Below are 20,122 nucleotides of genomic sequence, written 5' to 3'. Positions count from 1 at the left end.
CTTTGTTGCATCTTTATCCTAAGGATGTGAAGGCTAAGTTACACTCATTGTATTATATCGGTGTCCAGATAGACGACCTTCTGGTGATGCTACTTTCTGTGACCACAGCCCACTAGTCTATCGGAGAGAAGCCGCCATGGAACCTTACGTATTAAATCGCGACGTAATTTCTTTCTTGCATCTTCATCCTGAGGGTGCGAAGGCTGAGTTACACTCAATGTATTGCATCGGAGTTCAGCTAGACGACCATCAGGTGATGCCACATGCTGTGACCACAGCCACACCAGTCTGTCGGAGAGAAGCTGCCATGGAAACTTATGTATTGAATCGCGACACAATTTCTTTGTTGCATCCTCATCCTAAGGATGTCAATGCTAAGTTAAAGTCATTGTATTGCATCGGAGTTCGGCTAGACGACCACCAGGTGAAGCCACATGCTGTGACCACAGCGACACCAGTCTGTCGGAGAGAAGCTGCCATGGAAACTTATGTATTGAATTGCGACGCAATTTCTTTGTTGCATCTTCATCCTAAGGATGCGAAGTCTAAGTTACACTCATTGTATTGCATCGGTGTGCAGATAGACGACCATCCGGTGATGCTACTTGCTGTGACCACAGCCACACCAGTCTGTCGGAGAGAAGCTGCCATGGAAACTTACATATTGAATCGCGACGCAATTTCTTTGTTGCATCTTCATCCTAAGGATGCGAAGACTAAGTTACACTCATTGTATTACATCTGTGTCCAGATAGACGACCATCTGGTGTTGCTACTTTCTGTGACCACAGCCCACTAGTCTATCGGAGAGAAGCTGCCATGGAACCTTATGTATTAAATCGTGACGTAATTTCTGTGTTGCATCTTCATCCTGAGGGTGCGAAGGCTGAGTTACACTCAATGTATTGCATCGGAGTTCAGCTAGACAACCATCATCTGATGCCACATGCTGTGACCACAGCCACACCAGTCAGTCGGAGAGAAGCTGCCATGGAAACTTATGTATTGAATCGCGACGCAATTTCTTTGTTGCATCTTCATCCTAAGGATGCGAAGGCTAAGTTAAAGTCATTGTATTGCATCGGTGTCCCGATAGACGACCATCCGGTGATGCTACTTGCTGTGACCACAGCCCACTAGTCTATCGGAGAGAAGCCGCCATGGAACCTTACGTATTAAATCACGACGTAATTTCTGTGTTGCATCTTCATCCTGAGGGTGCGAAGGCTGAGTTACACTCAATGTATTGCATCGGAGTTCAGCTAGACGACCATCAGGTGATGCCACATGCTGTGACCACAGCCACACCAGTCTGTCGGAGAGAAGCTGCCATGGAAACTTATGTATTGAATCGCGACGCAATTTCTTTGTTGCATCTTCATCCTAAGGATGTGAAGGCTAAGTTACACTCATTGTATTACATCGGTGTCCAGATAGACGACCATCTGGTGATGCTACTTTCTGTGACCACAGCCCACTAGTCTATCGGTGAGAAGCCGCCATGGAACCTTACGTATTAAATAGCGGCGCAATTTCTGTGTTGCTTCTTCATTCTGAGAGTGCAATGGCTATGTTACATTCAATGTATTGCATCGGAGTTCAGGTAGACGACCATCAGGTGATGCCACATGCTGTGACCACAGCCACACCAGTCTGTCGGAGAGAAGTTGCCATGGAAACTTATGTATTGAATCGCGACGCAATTTCTTTGTTGCATCTTCATCCTAAGGATGCGAAGGCTAAGTTAAAGTCATTGTATTGCATCGGTGTCCAGATAGACGACCATCCGGTGATGCTACTTGCTGTGACCAGAGCCCACTAGTCTATCGGAGAGAAGCCGCCATGGAACCTTACGTATTAAATCGTGGCGCAATTTCTGTGTTGCATCTTCATCCTGAGGATGCAAAGGCTAAGTTACACTCAATGTATTGCATCGGAGTTCAGCTAGACGATCATTTACAGTCCAACTCCCTCACTTGAAAGTCGAATTGAAGACATAATTCGTGCCAATCGCCGAGTGACTGTGGAAATGATAGTTGATAAGGTTCAAGTCAGTACTGGTACAGTTCATAAAATTATCTGTAACAAGCTGAAGTACCGCAAAACATGTGCAAGATGGGTCCTCAAGGTGTTAACGCGGATTCACAAGGAAACAAGGTCGAGAGTGTGCACAGAGCTAATGGAACGTCATGAAAGAGAAGGTGAGTGCTTCCTCAACAGAATTTTAACTTGTGATGAAACTTGGGTTCACTATTATGAGCCACACTCAAAAAGACAAAGCATGATCGTATAGCAGAACTCTGATGCAATACAATGAGTATAACTTAGTCTTTGCACGCTCGGTATGAAGATAGATAATAGAATTTGCGTCGCGATTCAATACATAAGTTTCCATGGCAGGTTCTCTCCGACAGACTAGTGTGGCTGTGGTCACAGCATGTGGCATCACCTGATGGTCGTCTAGCTGAACTCCGATGCAATACATTGAGTGTAACTTAGCATTCACACCCACAGGATGAAGATGCAACAAAGAAAATGCGTCGCGATTCAATACATAAGATTCCATGGCAGCTTCTCTCCGATAGACTAGTGGGCTGTGGTCACAGCATGTGGCACCACCTGATGGTCGTCTAGCTGAACTCCGATGCAATACATTGAGTGTAACTTAGCCTTCGCACCCTCAGGATGAAGAAGCAACACAGAAATTGCGCCGCTGTTTAATACGTAAGGTTCCATGGCGGCTTTTCTCCAAGAGACTAGTGGGCTGTGGTCACAGCAAGTAGCATCACCGGATGGTCGTCTATCTGGACACCGATGCAATACAGTGAGTATAACTTAGTCTTTTCACGCTCGGTATGAAGATACATAATAGAAATTGCGTCGCGATTCAATACATAAGTTTCCATGGCAGGTTCTCTCCGACAGACTAGTGTGGCTGTGGTCACAGCATGTGGCATCACCTGATGGTCGTCTAGCTGAACTCCGATGCAATACAATGGGTGTAACCTAGCATTCACACCCTCAGGATGAAGTTGCAGCACAGAAATTGCGTCGCGATTCAATACATAAGTTTCCATGGCAGCTTCTCTCCGACAGACTAGTGTGGCTGTGGTCACAGCATGTGGCATCACCTGATGGTCGTCTAGCTGAACTCCGATGCAATACAGTGAGTGTAACTTAGCCTTCACACCCACAGGATGAAGATGCAACGAAGAAAATGCGTCGCGATTCAATACATAAGTTTCCATGGCAGCTTCTCTCCGACAGACTAGTGTGGCTGTGGTCACAGCATGTGGCATCACCTGATGGTCGTCTAGCTGAACTCCGATGCAATACATTGAGTGTAACTTAGCCTTCGCACCCTCAGGATGAAGATGCAGGACGGTGTTTGTAAGTCACTGAGTCGCGTTCATTTTTGAACTGCTCTATCCACTTGTAAAAATTTGCCCGATTCATACAACAGTCACCATAAACTTTACACATTCTTCAGTATATATTCATTGGTTTCTCGTCTACAACAAGTAAAAAATGAATAATGGAACGTTGTTCAACTAATGTGGACGTTTCAAGCGGACTTGCCACCTTGAAATGTATTTTTGCGGTTGTAAACAAAACAATAAACATGAACTTACCATGGCTCATCCCAGTGATGCCAACTTAAGGCCATAAAAGTACCAATCTTGTCCTACTAACAACGTTTTCCCCCAGACCAATTTGTCTCTCTAATTATTGAATGACCCTTGCAGTATATCCCTAGAGTCTTGAAACTTTGCTAACAGACTTTCTCGGAACTGTTTACATCTATCTTCAAGAGTCTGTCAGTTCTGTTCCTTCAGTATCTCAGTGACAGTCTACCACCGAATAAACAAACCTGTGAGGATTCGTGCTGCCCCTCTCTGTATAATATCAATATCCCTTGTTAGTTATATCTGGTACAGGTCTCATGCACTTGGGCAATATTCTAGAATTGGTCACACGAGTGATTTGCAAGCAATCTCTTTTGTTGACTGATTGCACTTCCCCAGTATTCTACTTATGTATCATTCCATGTCACATCCCTCCAAAGTCTTACACTCAAGTATTATGAGTGACTCATTGATATTATAGTCATAGGATACTATTATTATAAATAACTGTATCATTTGCAAAAAACTTGATTTTACTATTAATATTGTCAGCAAGGTCTCTAATATACAACATGAGCATCAATGGTCACAAGACATTTCCCTGGGGCACACCTGAAGTTACTTCTGCATTTGATAGACTCTTCATCCAAGATAACATGGTGCATCCTCCCTAATAACAAGTCGTCAATCCAGACACAAATTTCACTTGATGTCACATAAGATCGTTGTTTGACAATAAGTGTAGGTGTGGTGGTGAGTCAGATGCCGTTCGTAAATCAAGAAGTACTGCATCGACCTGAGTGGCTTGATCAAAAAGCTTTCAGTACGTCACGTGAGAAAAGGACCCATCTTGCACATGTTTTCCGGTACTTCGTCTTGTTACAGATAATGTTATGAAGTTGGTTTGGGTTTCGAATTCCATGCTGACTGGCATTGAGGAGATCATTCTGTTCAAGATACCTCATTATTTTCGAGCTCAGAATATGTTGTAAGATTCTTCAACAAATCGACATCAAGGATACTGGGCGATAGTTTTGCGCATCATTTCTACCACCCTTCTTGTAGACAGGTGTGACCAGTGTCTTTTTTCAGGAGCTAGGCACCGTTTTGTATTTGAGGGATCTACGATAGGTTATAATTAGAAGACGGTCTAACTCAGGCGCAAATTCTGTACAGAATCGGGCAGGGATTGCTTCGTTCGATCTTAACGGTTTCAGCTGTTTCTGAACACCACTGACACTAATACTGATTTCGTTCATCTTCATTGTGGTATGGGGATTAAATTGGGGCAAATCTCCTGGGTTTTCCTTTGTAAAGGAACGTTTGAAAATGGAGTTAAGCATTTCGGCTTTTGCTTTGATACCATCAATCTCAGTTCATGTCTCATATCGTATACATAGTTCTTGATGGGTAATAGGCGTGGAAGCTACAAGTACGTAGTGGATAAACATCCGCTGGAAATCTTAGGCGTCCTATGTACTACGTGGAATGTGAAGAATCACTTAAATATGCAGAGCCAGTGTGGACATTACATGACATTCTGTTTGTAGGAAGGATGGTTGGAGTTTTAACATTTACAGTATGCATGTGAGACGCCCTTCTATACCAGCAGGACAGGACAGGTAGTTTAAGTTGTCTTATGGGGCCAAAATAAGCGGCTGTCAGTTACACTCGAACATACAACCTTTTATTTGATCAATGTTTTTTTTTAAAAAAAAGGTCTTCAGTTTTGGAACGTAATTAGCGACTGAATGCGCCGTACAGTCTCATGCCTTAAGGGCAAGACCACATAAATTTAAGAACGGCTGAAAGCCAATAACTTAAAGCTCAACCAAAATCAGAAATTTAAAGAGGCAAAGCCTTATCTTAAAACTGTTCTTTAATTAGGCTGAAGGCAAAACAACTTAAATTCGAAGTCGGCTGAAGGCCCAACACTTAAGACTCAATAACATTAAATTTTAAAAAGGACAAAGGCTTTACGTAAAACAGTACTTAAATTGGGCTGAAGGCCCAAACCATCTGACGCCTTAAGGGCCAACCAACCTTAATCTAACAATCGGCTAGAAGCCACGCAAGTACAAACAACAAGAACAAACAAGAAAAGGTAGTACAGCCACGGACACTCAGAAGTTCCGAGAGTCTGCCTGGAATTCAAACACTGACGCTCGCTTAGGTGAGACAGGCAGTTGGCACACCCATTCTCGATCCGACGACAACCCAACCGACAGACAGTCAACGGACCCACATACAAGCTAAGCTCCGCTTCACCCGACCAACACACAAGAAGTGCAAAGAGTTCGCTCATACGCGATTTTGGAGAGGTGGTGTTCTAACAAATTCAACCTTTCAGTTTGGTGCTGTTACTCGTTTACCTGATTTGTGTATTTTCCTGAACACACTGAACAATATTCTCACCGAGCACACAGCAGTTAGAGATTGCGCGAAAATGATTATCCCGACGATTGGTATTGTGGACACAAATTGTAACCCAAATTTGATTACATATCCAGTGCCAGGAAATGACGACACCCCCTGTGCAATGAAATTATACTGCAAATTATTTAAAGAAGCGATTTTAAGAGGAAAAAAGGCAAGGGAGGACCACCTAAAAGGGACCGTCTGAAACAACCTGTAAATTTCATGTACACTCCTGGAAATTGAAATAAGAACACCGTGAATTCATTGTCCCAGGAAGGGGAAACTTTATTGACACATTCCTGGGGTCAGATACATCACATGATCACACTGACAGAACCACAGGCACATAGACACAGGCAACAGAGCATGCACAATGTCGGCACTAGTACAGTGTATATCCACCTTTCGCAGCAATGCAGGCTGCTATTCTCCCATGGAGACGATCGTAGAGATGCTGTATGTAGTCCTGTGGAACGGCTTGCCATGCCATGTCCACCTGGCGCCTCAGTTGGACCAGCGTTCGTGCTGGACGTGCAGACCGCGTGAGACGACGCTTCATCCAGTCCCAAACATGCTCAATGGGGGACAGATCCGGAGATCTTGCTGCCCAGGGTAGTTGACTTACACCTTCTAGAGCACGTTGGGTGGCACAGGATACATGCGGACGTGCATTGTCCTGTTGGAACAGCAAGTTCCCTTGCTGGTCTAGGAATGGTAGAACGATGGGTTCGATGACGGTTTCGATGTACCGTGCACTATTCAGTGTCCCCTCGACGATCACCAGAGGTGTACGGCCAGTGTAGGAGATCGCTCCCCACACCATGATGCCGGGTGTTGGCCCTGTGTGCCTCGGTCGTATGCAGTCCTGATTGTGGCGCTCACCTGCACGGCGCCAAACACGCATACGACCATCATTGGCACCGAGGCAGAAGCGACTCTCATCGCTGAAGACGACACGTCTCCATTCGTCCCTCCATTCACGCCTGTCGCGACACCACTGGAGGCGGGCTGCACGATGTTGGGGCGTGAGCGGAAGACGGCCTAACGGTGTGCGGGACCGTAGCCCAGCTTCATGGAGACGGTTGCGAATGGTCCTCGCAGATACCCCAGGAGCAACAGTGTCCCTAATTTGCTGGGAAGTGGCGGTGCGGTCCTCTACGGCACTGCGTAGGATCCTACGGTATTGGCGTGCATCCGTGCTTCGCTGCGGTCCGGTCCCAGGTCGACGGGCACGTGCACCTTCCGCCGACCACTGGCGACAACATCGATGTACTGTGGAGACCTCACGCCCCACGTGTTGAGCAATTCGGCGGTACGTCCACCCGGCCTCCCGCATGCCCACTATACGCCCTCGCTCAAAGTCCGTCAACTGCACATACGGTTCACGTCCACGCTGTCGCGGCATGCTACCAGTGTTACAGACTGCGATGGAGCTCCGTATGCCACGGCAAACTGGCTGACACTGACGGCGGCGGTGCACAAATGTTGCGCAGCTAGCGCCATTCGACGGCCAACACCGCGGTTCCTGGTGTGTCCGCTGTGCCGTGCGTGTGATCATTGCTTGTACAGCCCTCTCGCAGTGTCCGGAGCAAGTATGGTGGGTCTGACACACCGGTGTCAATGTGTTCTTTTTTCCATTTCCAGGAGTGTATATCGTTGCCTTAAACTTTATTTGTATTGTATTTGTCAAAACCTCTTTTTATTGTATCGTTTTCTTGTAACGAAGTACCTACTTACACCTTGTGGTTATACCATGAACCATTTATAGTAGCAGCATGTCTATCCTGTGAAAAAAAATCAGAAAATTAAAAAGTTTAGTGACATAAACTCTCTTGTAAATACTAGTGGCACACGAAACTACCTAGTCTTTCAGGGAAGCCAGTAAACATGAAGATGCTTAAATAGTCCTTTTGAGCATCAGAAGGCATACAGCAAAAATAGAACTTTGACACACATCTTAGCTATAGCTCAGTTCCCTCAGCTTCTGAATTTCATCATGATGTCATAATTCAATGGAACAATGTAGAAGGTATTGGCGCCCACAACGAACTACAAATTGAGCTGTCAGACGACACACCGTGCTGGATAGTGACAACACGATGAGGAAAATACACTGCCTGAATTTACGTCAATGGCCAGGCAGGTAACCGGAACGTTAACGGCCACAAGGCAGAAGATTCGCTGGTGCACTTCAATTCAAACAACCAAGAACAGTTAAACTCCACCGGAGGGAGGCTAGAATTTGCCAATTTAAAAACACACTCTGTTGCTCGCGGGAATATCCTAACAGCCGACAACGAACTCCAAACGACACAACGTGAACAGTCGCGACTTGCTGGTAGATTTAGTCAAACCTCAACTTTCATGCCCTGCATCGGTGAGCCACAAACCTCATAGCAATGGGAACAGCACCACACATTCCGACACTGCGGGCCCGGCCAAACTATGCGCTACAGAGATTTCCTCGCTGCTCCACACCAACCGACCAATTCTCCGCACGCAGCCCAGCTGGAAACTATAAGCGCCAGGCCGAAGATAGTCCACTGCTGCCAGTCACAGAAAGAGAGGACAACAGCGTAATCGCAATAACCGCTGGAGACTAAACACAGAATAGCAACCAAGGTTTAATCCAACGCACAGCCGTGGCTCAGCAAGATTTCGTCCTAGAGGGTGGTAGTGTTCCTCATACATCACGCCCTAGCGCCCTCTCCAGCCATAGTAATTGGTAATGTTGTGTCCGATTCACTTCTCTTGCTGCCTTGCCTTATAGTGGATGTGATACAGCGCTGTACACAATGGTTCCGTATTCGGATCGAGAACTTGCCGACATGGTGTTTACTAGCGGAAAGGCGAATGGCAATGGGTTGCAGGCAGCAAGGTTTTATCAGGAGACCTACATCGCCGTCAACAACCACAGCATTCAATGTTGCAACAGTGTTCTGTCGTTTGTCTGAGATAGGGTCGTTACTGGAAACCGTGAAGGACGTACCCGAAATGTTTGGACACCAGACTTGGAGGAAAATGCGATTAACACTGTGGAAGGCGACCGCCGTGTCAGGTCCAGGCAGCTGGCCCGCCAGTACAGGGTAAGCCAGGCGACCGTGTGGAACATTCTCCATGACAGTTGTTACAGCCCTTATCACTTACAGCGTGTGGAGGGCTTACTAACGACAGACGTTCCACAACCCGAGCAGTTTTGTCACTGGTTTCTTCTCCAGGCAACCACGATTCTGGGACTTGTGTCATCCATCCTATTCACAGATGAGGCCAGCTTTCATAAAAGCCATCTGTTGGATAGTATGCAGAGCCACCACGGTATAGTGACACCGAAATCATCAGCATCGGTGCAGCCGGAATGTGTGGACCGGTATAATTGGCAACCGTATTTTGGGACCAGTCTTCAGCCGTCGAGGTGGCCGAGAGGTTCTAGGCGCTCCAATCTGGAACCGCGCGACAGCTACGGTCGCAGTTTCGAATCCTACACCTAGATCTACATTTATACTCCGCAAGCCAACCAACGGTGTGTGGCGGAGGGCACTTTACGTGCCATTGTCATTACCTCCCTTTCCTGTTCCAGTCGCGTACGGTTCAGGGGAAGAGCGACTGCCGGAAAGCCTCCGTGCGAGCTCGAATCTCTCTGATTTTACATTCGTGATGTCCTCGGGAGGTACAAGTAGGGGGAAGCAATATATTCGATACCTCGTCCAGAAAGGCACCCTCTCGAAACCTGGACAGCAAGCTACACCGCGATGCAGAGCGCCTCTCTTGCAGGGCCATCTCCGTATCGCTATCACGCTTACCAAATAACCCTGTGACGAAACGCGCCGCTCTTCTTTGGATCTTCTCTATCTCCTCCGTCAACCCGACCTGGTACGGATCCCACACTGATGAGCAATACTCAAGTATAGGTCGAACGAGTGTTTTGTAAGCCACCTCCTTTGTTGATGGACTACATTTTCTGAGGACTCTCCCAAAGAATCTCATCCTGGCACCCGCCTTACCAACAACAAATTTTATATGATCATTCCACTTCAAATCGTTCCGTACGCATACTCCCAGATATTTTATAGAAGTAACTGCTATCAGTGTTTGTTCCGCTATCATATAATCATACAATAAAGGATCCTTCTTTCTATGTATTCGCAGTACATTACACTTGTCTATGTTAAGGGTTAGTTACCACTCCCTGCACCAAGTGTCTATCCGCTGCAGATCTTCCTGCATTTCGCTGCAATTTTCTAATGCTGCAACTTCTCTGTATACTACAGCATCATCCGCGAAAAGCCGCATGGAACTTCCGACATCCTGCCTCGGGCATGGGTGTGTGTGATGTGCTTGGGTTAGTTAGGTTTAAGTAGTTCTAAGTCCTAGGAGACTGATGACCTCTGATGTAAAGCCCCATAGTGCTCAGAGCCATTTGACCCAGTCTTCCTTCCACGTCACCTAAGAGGCCAGAAGTATCGCTGTTTCTTGCGGGTGACTTTGCCACCCCTGCTAGAAAACGTGCCATTGCTGATTCGAAGGGTTATGAGGCTGCTACACGATGGAGCACCAGACCACTACGCCGTTAACGTCCGAAAGTATTTCAATCGTATCTCCCCTGGTCGATGGATGAGACGAGGGCCACCAGTTGCATGGGCTCGCGTTCATCGGATCGCAACCCGAGCGATTTCTGGTTATGGGGCCATCTCAAAAGTATGGTGTATGCAGAGCCAGTTCCAGATGTGGAGCAGCGTATTCGTGCTGCCTCTAACACTGCTCGGATGTGAACGTGTGAGACAGAGCATGCTGTGGCGCATACATGCATACATTGAGGCACCTGGAAACCATTTCAAACACATACTATAACTGTGGCTGCACAGTACAGCGTGTACTTTACTGCAGTCTCTGTAACAATGTATGATTGAATAAATGGCCTCTAGCATCGAAACCATGGATTCTAGACGTAAGTTCATCAGACCTTTTTCTATTCCGTATCCTGTCATCTGCCAATACATAGAGTTTGTACAGTGTGGAAAAAACCAGCCTGTATAAATACCTGTGTGTAACACTTAGTAGGGATATGAAATAGAATGGCAACTTATGTCCAGTCGTTGGTAAAACATGTGATAGACTTCGATTTATTGATAGATTGCTGGGGAAATGAAATCGGTCTACAAAAGACGTTGCTTGGTACGACCCATCCTCGAATATTGCTCAAGTGTGTGGGACCCATACCAAAAACGACTAGCGGGGGATATACAGAGAAGGGGAGCACGAATTGTTATAGGTTTGTTTGATTCGTGGGAGAGTGTCAGAGATAATGAAGAAACTGAACTGACAGACTCTTGAAGATACATTTAAACTATCTCGAAGAAGTCTACTAACAAAGTCTCAAGAAACGGTTTTAAATATGACTGTAAGGATATATTACAACCCGCTACATACCGCTCGCATAGTTATCGTGAGGGTAAGATTAGAATAATCACTGAACACACAGTGGCATTCAAAGAAACATTCTTCTCGCTCCATACGTGAGTGGTTCAAATGGCTCTGATGTTGTGGGAGACAAAAAAAAAAAGGCTCCAAGCAGTATGGGACTTAACAAAAATGGTTCAAATGGCTTTGAGCACTATGAGACTTAACATCTGAGGTTATCAGTCCCCTACAACTTAGAACTACTTAACCCTAACTAATCTAAGGACATCACACACATCCATGCCCGAGGCAGGATTCCAACCTGCAACCGTAGCGGTCGCGCGGTTCCAGACTGTAGCACCTAGAACCGCTCGGCCACCCCAGCCGGCACGGGACTTAACATCTGAGGTCATCAGTCGCCTAGAACTTACAACTACTTAAACCTAACTAACATAAGGACATCACACACATCCATGCCCGAAGCAGAATTCGAACCTGCGACCGTAGCAGTCTCACGGTTCCAGACTGTAGCACCTAGAACCGCTCGGCCACCCCGGCCGGCACGGGACTTAACATCTGAGGTCATCAGTCGCCTAGAACTTACAACTACTTAAACCTAACTAACCTAAGGACATCACACACATCCATGCCCGAGGCAGGATTCGAACCTGCGACTGTAGCAGTCTTACGTGAATAGAATGGGAATAGACCGTAATAAGTGGTACAATAGGACGTACCCTATGCCATCCACTTCACGGTGGTTTGCAGTGTAGAAAACAAGTGCGTAGATGTGCTGATTTCTCACGAAGCAAAGTTTCAGGAAGAACAGCATTTCAGTCAGACTTGCCTCTTACTTGCTGGTGCCTCTAATTTAGGAGAGTACATTCTCGACGATTTTAAGAATAAACTCGCAAATCATCGCCACGTCTGACACACAGATTTGAGTGATTATGCAGTTCGAACAACCCTAAACAAGAATTATTGCAGTGACTCCTGATGACAACAAACGACTGAAATAGTGGCGATGTCTAGTAATTGGTGGTATAAGGAATATCCTGTTCCAAACCGACTCCAGTTGATGAACCAGCAGAATATGGGCATTTTCAAAACCATTAATGTCATAAAACTGCTTAAGAAATAATTTTTGGGATAAAATAAATATCCTTTTTAACCAAAAGGGAGCTTCTGTGAAGTTTGGAAGGTAGGAGACGAGGTACTGGCGGAATTAAAGCTGTGAGGATGGGTCGTGAGTCGTGCTTGGGTAGCTCAGATGGTGACGGCACGGTAGCTCAGCGTGTTCGGTCAGAGGGTTAGCTGCCCTCTGTAACAAAAAAACTGAGTTAATGGATCAGCGACGGTCTGAAACGGCTGTCTTGTGACGTCCGCCCCGAGCAGATACAACGAACTCAAACGAACAAAATGAGATTTTAAAAAGATGGTAGAGCACTTGCCGCGAAAGGCAAAGGTCCGAAGTTCGAGTCTCGGTCCGGCACACAGTTTTAATCTGCCAGGAAGTTTCATATCAGTGCACACTCCGCTGCAGAGTGAAAAATCTCATTCTGGAAACATCCTTTTTAACCATGAGTGGGTCAACGATAATTTGCTATAGACGAATCTATTGACAGGACAATTCTTCCGAGCTCATGGATATGACGTCATTTCAATGGTTGATGTTAGATTACTTTTGCAGTTTTTTAGTAACTCAGGAGCCAACGACAAAATGTGCTCGGCAGAAAAAAAAAAATTGCCCACGTGGGAGTAGAACTCGAGCAGTGATAGTTCCGTACAAACTTAACTGTGTATGCAGACAGTTCGTATATCCCGGAAATCGGGAATCTCGCCAATTTTTGCCTTTTATCGACTATTAATAGTGGCAGAATATAGGTCCCAATACACTACGGAGATTCAGAAGGATGTAGGTTGCAGTAAGTACTGGAGGATAGAGTAGCATGGAGAGCTGCGTCAAACCAGTCTCTGGACTGAAGACCACGACAACAACATCGGACCCACGGATTTCCAAATTTCCGAGAACTTTTTAACTTCAACAATATTAATGTGACACAAAGCCATGCAGAGGCATGTGACTATAATTATAATAAAAAGCAGCTCCGCATTCAGAGTGATTGGGTCGCAGTGGGTAAAGTCAAACTTGACGCGAGGAATGATTGTATTGCTCCTATGACGCAGACTATATTCTGTTCATCATAAGAATAAACGTGATGTAAACATTACGCCATGTATTTCTTCCGCGTTTGCTCGAATCTCATTGGATTTCGTTTCACGTGCGGCGGAAGCCAAGCTGTGACCAGTACACTCAAGTACGATCATAGGAATACGTTTTATGCTGGGTTGCACACACATAGACTGGGCGATAGTGCGTGACAACAGCTTCATTGGCGCATTTGACTTGGACAGCACGGGCCAGCCTGCGGTCCAACTAACCAGCAATGGTGTGAGCAGCTGCAGTTCAGACGTAAAAAGAGGCGAGCAAAGAAACTATATAGTTTCGAATATCATTTAATTTTTAAAGAGAATAAAATTATATTCGGCAAAACTCTAGGAATATCGCGCGCTTCTTAGGTGACGAATAGTGAAAATTCCTAACTTAAACAGTGGGTAGTTTTGATGAGCTATTATGTATGATGAAAAAGCATACTGCAAGGGATTTTACAGTACTGTTGAATACCGAATCCACTGAAGGTATTAATTATAATCAGTCATCTGGCGATCTCTTAGCTCCTTCTTTATCCGAATCCGAGAAATATATTTCAGTTCTGGAACTGTCATCTGCAATGTCGATAACAACAGAGTGCACGAAGTCACCTAGAAGCCGCATTTTCTCCTCCTCTTTTATGACGTGCCGTTTTATATCCGGCCAGCATTCGATAGTGACTGTGAAAAAGCAGTGTGCGTTAGTTGCATTACATCTGGCAGCTTAACGGTATTGTTATTTGTCGCGACAAATCCCTTAATTCGGCTCCAGATCAGTTCTGTTGGGTTCATATCGTAATGGTACAGCGACAAATGTAAAAATGCAGTATTTGTATTGTGTGCTCGACGCTGTGACAATGATTAGTTTTCATGTTTCTACGACACTAATCTACAACAGTGGTATACAACAATGGACATGGTCCAAATAAAGAGTATTTGGTTTTTCAGTTTTGCCTTAAAAAAATTAAATTGTTACTTTTTTTTAAATTTAAGCAACCTTTATCAGTCTTTCATAAAATATCGATGATTAAGAATTTATATTTGAAATGAAAGCAGGAGTTTCGCGTGCAGTGTGTAATTAGAAGCAAGAAGACCTGCGTTATTCATAATAAATGACGATGAATTTTACAATTGCAATATGCGGGTGTTTCAAATTGAACGAGAAAAAAATGACTGAGGCGACACATAAACCAGTGAACATTCATCTATGGTAACGCATCATTCTACTACGCTACCAACTCAACTCTACATCCAGTGTGTATTTGTGTCGCAACTGTAGGTAATAATAGTTCTTCAGAAACCTTCAAAGACGATTTTTTTTTATGTAAGCTTCTCGGCACTTTCTAACAGTGTTCACCAGGAGTGTTTCACTACGGAGCAAGAACCAGCCCCAGCCATTTTCAAACTGCGTATTAACAGCGCGTCAAACAGAGCACAACAGTACAGAGGCTGTGACTGCACACGATTTTTGAAATAAAAACTACACAGCTAAAGCGTGATCAAGAAAATCGTTGATGGCTGTTAATACATTTGAATATCTTAAAGTTTCATTTAACGTAACTTAGTAATAATTTAGTCAATACATAAGTAGGACCTACTTCCAAGAGCGTAACACCAATGTATATGTGCTATGGCTTCTGACCAATCATCGCGTTTGTTTTTGTTTACATTAGGTTTATTCTTATGATGAACGGATTATAGTGTACAAATGTTTGTTTCACGTGCAACTCGATACCCCATATCTAAGAGCAACAGTCGCCCCTGGATGTCTCATGATGGAGAAATTCCGAAACGTGTCATATAAGCAATAAAGTAATTCCTTGCCTCGCGTTTGACTTTTACCGTTGCGACTCCGTTGCGACTAAGTCAATCTGAATGCAGAACTGGCGATTGCTTCACTTTCAAGTCCCACGTCACATAAAAAATGTGAAAAGAAATATTTTTATCATGTGATATAATTACTAATTAAGAATACCCAGATTTTTCCCTTAATTTGTACTGTGAAACCTTGCTCCTTAGCAAATTTCATGCTTCTAGGCCAACGGAAAATACCGTATACGTTTAGATGAGTGGGTTTTGCGAGTATCGAAATATGTGACATGGATGGCCGAACCTTTTGACTCCATTGGCTTAGAAGATTCAGTTTTTCACACCGTCAAGGGACTGTGGGACTTAGTAAGTGACATGAATTTCTACTTGATACGTCAACTCGTTGCTGAGGAAACGGGGTTTTAACAGTCGGACAGACAGACGCACAACGAAACGGTTTACGTTTTTACCGGTTCGGTTACGAAAACCTATAAACCTATAGGATTAGAACAGTGATCGTCAAAACTTTTTTTGCTCAAGAGCAACCTGCATATTGGTTTTATTTAGTTATAAGCCCTCGACAGGCCAACTATAGCAATGACGCAATAACTGGCAGCCAGCGCCTTGTATTGATCGCCCGAAGTCGGCGCTATTCGGAACTCTTCGTGTCAACCGGTTTCAGCCACCCTCAGCGAACCCCGAAGCTTCCCGATGAAGTGTTATTTGTGTTATTAGCTGATTGCCTGATTGATAACAGTAACTGTAATTATATTTAAATGTATTATGCAGTCCCATGATCACAGATGTTTGCTAAATGGTTCGAATGTCGTTATTCTACCGATTGCGCAATATTGCAACACTGCTAATTTAATTACGTATTCCTTGCCACAAATGTGTACGGTCTTTGAAGGCGACCGTCTCTATATTACTTCCCTGAAATGTATACAGTAGCGGGCTGTTCGGTACCAGGCGCACACAACCCTGGTTGTAAGCCCTAAAAGACGAACAGTCAAACTTTCCGCCTTATTACTTCCGCTCACCCGGCAACCGGGTTGTTTCGTGTATGACGAAGATCATACGCATGCCATAATTCCAAGTCCTGCATGATGTGATATCCTATGAGAAGGACTGCAAGCGAGAATGTGATAATTTTGGAATTTTTACTGTGTAGGAGAGAAACCGTTGCGAAACAGACCAACACTGAATTTGTTATTACGGCACTATCCACGGCCGCTGAGAGCTAGGTCTCCAAATAAAGCAACCCAATTGTATCACTATTTTAAAGAAGGTTTGACATGAATTAAAAATAATATATTTCGGGAAAAAATGGGAGAAACACAAAGATTACTACTCAACTGGATGAAATACGGAAGAAATATATTTTTTTGTTAAACACAAAACACTTTTTTCTCCAAATGCAATTTTTACTGTGGGACTATGAACTACACGAGGCAGTTTCACCAGAATTCGAGTGAGTTAGCAGTTCTTCATGGCACAATAGGTTGAATCATATAACACGGTAGTACATACACATCGACATCTACATGTACATTTACACCCCGCAAGCCACCCAGCGGTGTGTGGCGGAGGGCACTTTACGTGCCACTGTCATTACCTCCGCTTCCTGCTCCACTCGCGTATGGTTCGCGGGAAGAACGACTGCCGGAAAGCCTCCGTGCGCGCTCGAATCTCTCTGATTTTACATTCGTGATCTCCTCGGGAGGTATAAGTAGGGGGAAGCAATATATTCGATACCTCATTCGGAAACGCACTCTCTCGAAATCTGGACAGCGAGCTACACAGCGATGCAGAGCGCCCCTCTTGCAGAGTCTGCCACTTGAGTTTACTAAACATCTCCGTAACGCTATCACGGTTACCAAATAACCCTGTGGCGAAACGCGCCGCTCTTCTTTGGATCTTCTCTGTCTCCTCCGTCAACCCGACCTCGTACGGATCCTACACTGACGAACAATACTAAAGTAAAGGTCGAACGAGTGTTTTGTAAGCCACCTCCTTCACTGATGGACTACATTTTCTAAAGACTCTCCCAATGAATCTCAACCTGGTACCCACCTTACCGACAATTAATTTTATACGATCATTCCACTTCAAATCGTTCCTCACGCATACTCCCAGATATTTTACAGAAGTGACTGCTACCGGTTTTTTTCCCGTTAGCATATAATCATACAATAAAGGATCCTTCTTTCTATGTATTCGCAATACATTACATTTGTCTATGTTAAGGGTCAGTTGCCACTCCCTGCACCAAGTGCCTATCCGCTGCAGATCTTCCTGCATTTCGCTGCAATTTTCTAATGCTGCAACTTCTCTGTATACTACAGCATCATTGACGAAAAGCCTCATGGAACTATCGACACTATCTACTAGCTCATTTATATTGTGAAAAGCAATGGTCCCATAACACTCCCCTGTGGCACGCCAGAGGTTACTTTAACGTCTGTAGACGACTCTCCATTGAGAATAACATGCTGTGTTCTGTTTGCTAAAAAGTCTTCAATCCAGCCACACAGCTGGTCTGATATTCCGTAGGCTCTTACTTTGTTTATCAGGCGACAGTGCGGAACTGTATCGACCGCCTTCCGGAAGTCAAGGAAAATGGCATCTACCGGGGAGCCTGTATCTAATATTTTCTGGGTCTCATGAACAAATAAAGCGAGTTGAGTCTCATATGGATCATCTAGCCACTATTAACAGCACTAATAAGGAGAGACCCCGACTTCGCGATCACATTTTTACTTCAAACTGTGTACAGCTTTAGTAGGCCATTAAAACAACATATTGTGCAAGTAGTAAGGTGCAATTCCGAGAAAATCGCAAGAAAAGTTTTACGTGTCCATTATCTAACTGATGTATCTGTGCAAAGGTGTCGGACGTTAGAATTCATGGTGATCACGTGGTTATCGTTCGAGCTACATAAGACGAACGTGTATGACGCGACGGTCCGACTTTCGCTCAGACTTAATTTTTAATCTATATTGTTTTCATCACTTGTCGTGTTATTTAACTTAGATGATATTTGAGAGAATTAAAAAACCACATCTGCGTGAAGCATTAGTGAATTCCGTGTTATTTGGCTACTTCCTATTTTAATTAAATTTAATAATTAGAACAAATTTATTTATGACTATCAATAATGAAACGAAGAGACGCATAGAGATTTCCAGGAAATTTATGCCAATCGTGATTTGCGAAATCCCTTCCACATGCGATCTGGTAAGATATCCGGACTTACTTTGCACCGCGGCGCTTCGAGCTGCAGACACAGAGGCATGCCCCACTTGACAGTTAACCTGCGTAGCGGTGAGGCGTCACTAATGTAGCGAAAACGTCTGTAGGTGCAAATTTTTTTTTAATGCCACAGAATTTACAGTTGTACTACAAAAGTGACTGTTTGAGCGGAAGTCGAACCGTCGCTTTGTACACGTTATCTTCTGCAGCTGTAACGCTAACCACATCCTTAAAAAAAAAAAAAAATCGAGTTCTTTCTATTTGTTCGGGGCGGACGTACCATAATGCTTGCTGAAGTTGATCGTTGATCCATTAACTCAGTTTTTAATTACCCCTGACCGAACAAACATTTTTATTTTTTTAAATGTCATTTTGTTCGCTTTCGTTCGTTGCATCTGCTCGTGGCGGACGTTGTAAGACACCCGTTTAAGCTCGTTGTTGGTCGATTAACTCAGTTTTTTTTATTACGCTGTGCTACCGTGCCGGCGATTTTCTTTGAATTGCCAAAGTTGTGCACTTTACTACCTGCACATAATATTGTTATGACGGTCTACTAGAGGTGTACAAAATTTGAAGTAAATCCGTGACCATAACGTCGTGGCCTGTCCTTGTAAGTTCGGCTGCATGTTGAATGCTGAGTTATCCTGTCAATATTCGAGGGAATAATACAGAGGTGAGCGGAGTGACAGCGAGGTTTGAGGCGCCATGTCACGGATTGCGCGACCCCTCCTGCTGTATGTTCGAATCCACCCTCGGGCATGAGTGCGTGTGTGAGTTCTCACCATAAGTTAGTTTAAGCACTGTGTAAGTCTAGGGATCGATGACCTCAGCAGTTTGGTCCCATAGGAATTCACAAACATTTTAAATAATACAGATTGTGAAATATCATTAGACTGTATTTAAAAAGGAGGTGCTCCGAAAGAAATTGCGCAAAGTTTAGAACGCAGAGCGTGAAGTTTGGATACAGGTATATCAGAGTAACTGTTCCTCATTTTCTGATGCTGTGGAAGAAAAAAAAGTTGCTCCAAGCTCTATGGGACTTAACATCTGAGGTCATTAGTCCCCTAGACTTAGGACTACTGAAACGTTAACCTAAGGACATCACAAACATCCATTCCCGAGGCAGAATTCGTACCGGCGACCGTAGCAGCATCGCGGTTCCGGACTGAACCGCCTAGAACAACCACTCGGCCACAGCGGCCGGCAAAATTTGTAAATTTGTGGAAAGGCCTTATGGGACAAAACTGCTGCGGTCATCGGTCCCTAAGCTTACACACTAACTTAATGTAACTTAAACTAAATCAAGCTTAGGACGACACACACACACACACACACACACACACACACACACACACACACACACACACACAAGAGGGAGGGCTCCAACCTCCGACGGGCAGAGCCAAGCC

This window comes from Schistocerca gregaria, chromosome 11 (genome assembly GCF_023897955.1).
Source record: "Schistocerca gregaria isolate iqSchGreg1 chromosome 11, iqSchGreg1.2, whole genome shotgun sequence".
NCBI classification, from domain to species: domain Eukaryota; kingdom Metazoa; phylum Arthropoda; class Insecta; order Orthoptera; family Acrididae; genus Schistocerca; species Schistocerca gregaria.
This window is presented reverse-complemented; position numbering follows the sequence as displayed.